Genomic DNA, 8,450 nt, shown 5'->3' on the forward strand with positions numbered 1-8,450 from the left:
AAATTCTGAAAGAGATGGGAATCCCAGACCACCTGACCTGCCTCTTGAGAAACCTGTATGCAGGTCAGGAAGCAACAGTTAGAACTGGACATGGAACAACAGACTGGTTCCAAATAGGAAAAGGAGTACATCAAGGCTGTATATTGTCACCCTGCTTATTTAACTTATATACAGAGTACATCATGAGGAATGCTGGGCTGGAAGAAGCACAAGCTAGAATCAAGATTGCCGGGAGAAATATCAATAACCTCAGATATGCAGATGACACCACCCTTATGGCAGAAAGTGAAGAGGAACTCAAAAGCCTCTTGATGAAAGTGAAAGAGGAGAGTGAAAAAGTTGGCTTGAAGCTCAACATTCAGAAAACTAAGATCATGGCATCTGGTCCCATCACTTCATGGGAAATAGATGGGTTAACAGTGGAAACAGTGTCACTTTATTTTGGGGGGCTCCAAAATCACTGCGGATGCTGATTGCAGTCATGAAATTAAAAGACGCTTAGTCCTTGGAAGGAAAGTTATGACCAACATAGATAGTATATTAAAAAGCAAAGACATTACTTTGCCAACCAAGGTCCGTCTAGTCAAGGCTATGGTTTTTCCAGTGGTCATGTATGGATGTGAGAGTTGGACTGTGAAGAAAGCTGAGCGCCGAAGAATTGATGCTTTTGAACTGTGGTGTTGGAGAAGACTCTTGAGAGTCCCTTAGACTGCAAGGAGATCCAACCAGTCCATTCTAAAGGAGATAGTCCTGGGTGTTCATTGGAAGGACTGATGCTAAAGCTGAAACTCCAATACTTTGGCCACCTCATGCAAGGAGTTGACTCACTGGAAAAGACTCTGATGTTGGGAGGGATTGGGGGCAGGAGGAGAGGGGAACGACAGAGAATGAGATGGCTGGATGGCATCACCGACTCGATGGACATAAGCTTGAGTGAACTTCGGGAGTTGGTGATGGACAGGGAGGCCTGGTGTGCTGTGATTCATGGGGTTGCAAAGAGTCGGACACGACTGAGCGACTGAACTGAACTGTACTTAAGCGACTAAGTGCCAGCAGTAACCAATGAAGGGATTTCCCTGGAGTGTTTACTTGGCTGTCGGTATCACTGGTTGGCTTGGGCAACCATCCATTTCCCATGGCTCCCTCAGCATTTATTCTTTCCTCCTTTGAATTTCTCTATAATTGATTTTATCATTCAACACAGATGAAACATTTGCCATATACTGGCACACTGTTGTTCGGTTGCTAAGTCCTGAACAATTTTTGTGACCCCACGACCTACAGCATGCCTTGCTTCCTTGTCCTTCACTATTGCCCAGAGTTGAAGACTGAACTGGCACATTAGGGTTCTGCAGAGGAATGATTAACCAATGGAAACAGAACACAAAATACATACATGCATACATACAAACATATATATATATATATATATATATATACAGAGAGAGAGAGAGACAGAGATTGAGACTGATTGATTTTAAAGAATTGGCTCAGAGGATCATGGAGCCTGTGAAGTCCCAACATCCACAGTCAGCAAAGTAGAGACCTAGGAGAGCCGACAGTGCAGTTCCAGTCCAAAAACTGGCAGGCTTGAGACCCAAAAAGAGCGTGTTTCAGTTTGAGCCTGAAGACTGAAAAGACTGAAGTCCAGCTCAAGGCAGTCTGGTGAGAGGTCCTTCCTCCTCAAAGGAGAGTGTCCCTTTTGGTTCCATTCAGGTCTTTGGATGAGGTCCACCCGCTTGGGGGAGGGCTACTTAACTCAGGCTACCCATTCCAATATTCTCATCCCAAAACACCCTCACATTCACTGGGGATATTTGAGCAAATATCCGAGCAGCCTGTTGTCAGTTCCCCTCACACTGAGCGCTGGGCTGGGCACGGTTCATAGTCTTGTTGTTATCTCTGGTCTCAGAGAAGTCAGTGCATTCTCTCACGTCCTGTTACTCCCACCTGTGCTCCCGAGCCTGTCCGTTCCTGTCGCTAAGACCCACCCACCCTCAGACCTCTCTCACCCTTTGTTTACCCCTGCTTTTTCTCTACCTAAAAACATGTTCAGGTTTTTCCTTCACTTTAAAATAAAGGTTCTCTTCGGTCCTTTGAGCCTAACATCCCATCCTCTTTTTTTAGTTCAAAAAGAGAAGTCTATATTCTCTGCCTTCAGTCATTCACTAAAATCCCTGGTGATCTAATTCATCTGATTTCTTCTGTCTTTATATTCCTTATAAAAGTCAACAGTGGCTTCCTCAAATCTAACAGCTTTTGTTCAGTCTTCACTTTAATATGTCATTAACTTTTGTAAAAAGAAATTCTCTTTGCTTTAGCTTTGGGTGTCTACCTTGTTCTTTGCTGATTTGAGGGGTTTCTCTTTCCTGTCCTGTCCAATTAGGTAATGTTCTTCATTGCATTTTGTATCTGTTTTGGCATTTATCAAATTCTACTCCGTGTTTTAGTTATTTCTATTGCACAGGTTTAAAAGGCAAGCACCTAGCCCCACTACTTATTCCTCTTCCCTGCTTGATCTTTCTCCAGAGTACTTACCAGCATCTCACAAAGCACAGAGTTTACATATTTATTGTCTCTCCTCCTTTTCCCCGTGGCAGGAAGGAATATGGAACTGTTTTTTCACTAACATATCTCCAACATCCAGAGCAGCAACTAGTGTTCAAATAGCTATTGAATTATTACAAAGATTAGGGCTGTTTAGTGCCTGATTATCTAGAAAACTAAAACATCTGGAAATAAAATATCTAGTAATAAGAAGAAAATAAATCATGATACATCCATGAGATGGAATACTGTGCATTTATTGAAAGTCATATTTTAAAACTTTAGTGGGAAATGCCCACATTATATTAGGTGGAGAAAATGAGGCTAGAAAAATATATGTAAAGGATCCTAATTTTATTTAAAATATAAAGGAGGGGATATATACTAAAATGTTATCAGTGGCTATATCTGTGTAGTGAGATTAAAAGTGACTCGTGGTTTTCTCTGTTATTTTTGTGTTTTGTAAATTTTTGATAAATTCCTTTCAACAACAACAACAAAATTACAGATAGGAAACTGTAAAGCTTTGAAAAAAATGCTTCCTCTTCTTTAGTCTGAATGAATTTCTCAGTTCAATTAAAGATACTATTTGCACTTTTGGCTCTGATTATATTCTTTTATTATCTATTTCTGCTAGGCCCTACACTTTCTGAAATCAGAAATCATGTCATATTTTTTGTAATTTTCAGAGCCTACAATACCTGTCTTGACATTCTATAACTGTTTGAAAGAAAAAAAATTGTATAATATTTTAGTAGCTGGAAATAATGTACAGTGTTAGTTGCTTAGGGAAACCATTGAATCATGTAATTTTCTTATGTCCCTCATGACTGCTTTGAAAATACTCAGATTTAGAGCCATGTTAGGATGAGGACTGTGGCATCCTGTATTTTTATTTGCTGGTTCAAGAGGGTGACATAGGAAGATCTTGATTTCACTGCCTCCTATGGACACAACCTATCTACAGCTGTTTTTAGAATAATTTCCTCTGAAAAAACCTAAAAACTGGCAAAGCAAACCCTTCACATGAGGCAAACCAGAGAGAAACCACATTGAAGCAGGTAGAAAAGGCTGAGATACAATCTCACTGTAAACCCCGCCCTTGGCACAGCGACCTCTAATCAGAAGGGAATGTTGCAGTGAAAAGGAAAAAGAGGAATGAGTGCGCTTATTCCTGAGGAGTGAAGGGTTTCTATCCCACGTCGGGCACCCCAGGTTTTAAAACCGCACCTGAGAGAATGATGACTACAGTACAAGCATTTTTACCTCTTTTATTTACAAAATGTAAATGTTTACTGACATTTTTTTATCAATTGTTGGTACATTACATGACAACTTCTGATTCTGGAGTCAATCTGACCACGATAGTCAAGTTCAGGAATGACCACTAAGGTAATTAGGGTAGGCAGTGTTACAAAATGACCATGGGACAAATGGCTCCAAAACACATAGCTCAAGTACCGAGAAGTTCATTTCTTGCTCTTAGGGATGAATGTTCTTGGTCGGCAGGCAGGTTTCCTCCATACCCTTAGAGTCCCAGTGTCTTCCATTTTATGGTTTCCCAGGTTATACAGCCTGTGAACTGTATACTAATTTTTTATTTACTCATCTCTGCTTCCAGAAGGTCAGATTGTAGGTTCAGTGAGGTCAGACTCAGCAAATAAAAATACAGGATGCCTACTTAAATTTGAATTTCAGATGAGAACACATACTTTTTTTTAGCATAAGTATACTCCACATAATATTAGGTACATAATTATACTAGAAAATGATGTGTTATCTGAAATTCCAGTTTAACCTGGGGTCCTGTATTTTATCTGGCAGCTCTGTGTGGGTTGGGAGTAGGTCTATCTCATTTAACACGGAATCCCTAGAATCTGAAACAGTACCTGTCAACGTTAAGATACATCTCTCAATAATATTTAATGAATAATTGATATTCTGCCTGTCAAGGAGAACCTATATGAGCAAAGAATTTTTATTATAATTAATTAGAGCAGTACTACTGTCAGTAAGAATATGTATTAAGTATCAGCCAAGAATAGTTATTATTAATACTACTTGTTATAAGAATGCTTATTAAGTATCACAAAGCACACTTATCAACAGATGAGACCTTAAATGTTTCAAGCCGTAAATGTTTTCAGTGAGGGAAATCGTTAAAATCTGTCTTCCCCTAGGTATCTGCGCAGCTCTGCCTCTCGCTTCTTTCAGGTCTCTACTCAAATATCAGTTCTCAATATGTCTTCCCTGTTCTCCATATCTAACACTGCAGCCCTCCCCCTTCTGTTACACTGTCAGGTTTCCCGCTGTATTTTTTCTCCTTTGCAGTGAGAGTGAAGGTACCATATACTTACCTTGTTTACTGCCTCCCTCTCCCACTAGAATGTAAACTTGATAAGGGTAGGCATTTTCCTTCCTGTTTTATCCACTGCTAAACTTCTGGCTCCTGCACATACAGTTAATATTGGTTGAACCAATGACTGAATAAACACCATTGGTTCTTGTTATAATATTTACCATTCGTTTGATATTCACTTTCATGACGCAAGGTGGAGTTAATCTCACAGGACCATGACTCAGTTCACGAAGTCCTGTCAATTCATGGAGTCTGTCCCCTCCATGTCTTTAAATCACACTTACTTCACTGTCCCTCTTGTCACATCCACAGTGATTCCTGTTTGTTGCCTGGATTAAGTAAGAAGTTGCCTCATTGGTCTCCTTGCATACTGTATTCCCATTCTACTGCATCTTTCCAGCTGTGACTGAAGTTATCTTCCTAAAATGAGATTCTATTATTGCCTAACTTCAAAACTCTTCCTATCACTCAGATAAAATTCAGAATTTCTAACTTATGCATGTGAAACCCTCTATGAGGTGGTCTGGTCTCAACTCCTGCCCCATGTGTTCCAGCCCCATGGATTTCTGTCTGCTCAAATGTCACTACTTTGTGAGATTAGCTGGCTCTATTCTCAGTGCCACAGAGCTATTTGTATATTCTCATGACACTTATTCTAAGAGCTTTAAGCACTAAGTAGTATTTCACCGATTTTATTTTTTTTAATATTTATTTGGCTTAGCCAGATCTTAGTAGCAGCATACAAGATCTTTAGCTGGCAGCATTCAAACTCTTAATTGGGGCATGCGGGATCTAGTTCCCTGACCAGGGATTGAACCTGGGCCCCCTTCTTGGGGAGCTCCAAGTCTTAAGACACTGGATCATCAGGGAAGTTCCTCATTGATTTAAAAATGTACATTGCTTTCTCTTGTAACATCTTGAAAGTTGGAATTCAACTTTCAATAATTGCATCTTACAGTGCTGTCACCAGAAGGCAGTTGTGATGTAGCTGTCATAGCCTGCACATCCGCAAACTATGTGATTATTCTTGGTGGCATGGCTAGGCAGTTGCAAACCTTAGACATTTTAGACAACCAAGCATTTAAAGATAGGATATAAATACTATCTGTGGTCTGAAAACCTTTCACCAACACCTAGTTGGATCAAGAAAGCACCAGCATCAGAACTCGTAGAAGGGAAGAATTGCTGAAGACAACAGTGGAGTATTCTTTTAAGGCATGTTGTATCACTAATATTCCTGGTTGGTAGAATTCAATACAGTATGGAAAAATTCATATTGATAAGACAGCAATATATCGGTTTATTATTTAAAAAAATTTTTTTTGGTTGCACCACAAGGCATGTGGGGTCTTAGTTCCCCAACCAGGATGGAACCTGGCATCCTGGCAATGGAAGCACTGAGTCCTAACCACTGGACTGCCAGGGAATTCCCATATTGTAATTTAATTACCAGCATTTTTTTTCTTTCAGTAGTCCAAAAATAATGGCATGTCTTAGAACCCATGGTGTCTCAGAATTGATAAAATATGGTGTGTTATCTTGCATTTCTAAAACAATTCTCTAAGACAGGTCTTGCTGTATCCTATTCGGGGTCTGCTGACTTATGAGTGTATTTTCATTATCTATCTGTCTTGCCATAATTACTGCTATGTTTTAGGCTCCTTTGATAGAGAAACTGTTCCACTGTGACTCTAATTCTCAATCTTATGTTTATTTTCAATACTCATCTTGAGTTGTCTAAGACTTCAACTATTACTGTGAAACACTGCTCGTTGGAAAGGTCTAATTTCCGTTTTTTTAAATTAATTTATTATTTATTTTGCTGTGCCAGGTCTTAGTTGTGATATGTGGGATCTTGTTCCCTGACCAGAGATCGAACCTGAGCCCCCTGGATTGGGAGTGCGGATTCTTAGTTAGTGGACCACCAGGGAAGTCCCTCTTGTTAACAGTAGTCTCTAGTAGCATTCCCCCCCTCCCCCGAGGATTGATATTATATAATTATATAATTGGTATTATATATCATAAATTAGGATGACCAAAATTAAATTTCCTTATGTATTCAAATACTTTCTGCTGCATAATTTCACATTTGATTTTTTTGCTTATTACTTCACGTTTGTCTGATGTTCTCAAACTTTCAACATCACTGACTGTTGTGGTCTCAAAGAGTAAGGTAAGACAGCCAAAAGAAACTTTGTTAGGTTACATATGAGGAACACTAAGTTCATCTGATTATTCTGCTCCAATGGCACATCCAGATACCATAAGCCAAGTCACTGGCACATCATTATTTTTAAACTGTGTTACCCTGCTTAATTAGTTTTAAAATAATTTAAAAGGCTCTGGTTGGCTCCTACAAATGAATATAATTCGTCAGTTCTTAATTCTGTTAGAATAGCTCCATTTCAACAATTTAGGCTATTGTTTACGCCAGAGTCACTAATCTTTGAGGGTTTTGTATAATTTATTCATTCCCTTTTAAATTAGAAGCCATAGCATTTGGGCAGCATTCCTTTAAAAACAGCAGCAAAGAGCGTTTTCTCCCACATGCTTCTTCCAACGAATGTCCTCCCAGAAAATTTTTTCCTAATCCCCCAGCTTGCCCCAGGACAGGGTTTAGCACATACTACTCCAACTAGTTTCCCCTCTAGCGTTGCAAGAGCTCAGTTTCTTCAGTTGAGTCTGATGAAATAGTTGGCTTGCATTTGATGGGTTGTTTTAGAGATATAAGCCTACATATAACCAGAATCTTTCTGGAATCACATTGTAGAATCACAGAGATTGGGTGGAGAGATTCATGTTTCCCATTTTGTGCTTCCTGCAAGGCCTAAACTCACAGAGTAGAACAGTGAGAGTCTCTGGCATTATTTTGCTTTCTCATTTTACATTTTTGTCAAACATAGTTGAATTCAAACAATTTAAAGAAGCATATGATGAAATTCGCTGTTGTCTATGTTGGTGCCACATTTATAGTTTTTATTTTCCCCTTTAGTTTGCAGATTTATTTTAGGAGTTTTAGGTAATGTAATAACTCCAAGGTTATGTGAATTTTTACTTACTGAGTACTACTAGAGGCTAGACACATACATTATTCTTATACTTTAGGCATATAGTTCATAATCAGCGTTATTTAAGATTCATCTGAACAGCTTTTTAAAAAATGAGGTGTCAAAGGCTCATCACAGTTTTCCTGTATCACTGTCCTCTGGGCTTGGGGGTTTGGTACATTCATTATTATTTTTAAGCTCTATTGATAATGCTGATGCACATCTTCTGGCCCAGAACCACTGGTTTAAGCCATCATCAACTACCAGCTTAATTGTCAACCAGAGTCACTAAGAATAAACTTGGCCTACTTCACAGTTTTGTCTAGGGACTACTCGTCAATGCTTCCTGGTTTCAGATGGCCTTTTGATTTGCTGTCTATGTGTGTCCTGATTTCTTTCCGATTTTGCCTCGGGGCTTCTGGGCTGCTTAACTGGAATCCTGGTCTTTGATCTCAGGTGCCACTAAAAGGGTAGTTTCCGGTTATATGCCCCAGGTT

The sequence above is a fragment of the Moschus berezovskii genome, chromosome 13 (genome assembly GCF_049115385.1).
Source record: "Moschus berezovskii isolate FMDL1 chromosome 13, NW_MosBer_1.0, whole genome shotgun sequence".
NCBI classification, from domain to species: domain Eukaryota; kingdom Metazoa; phylum Chordata; class Mammalia; order Artiodactyla; family Moschidae; genus Moschus; species Moschus berezovskii.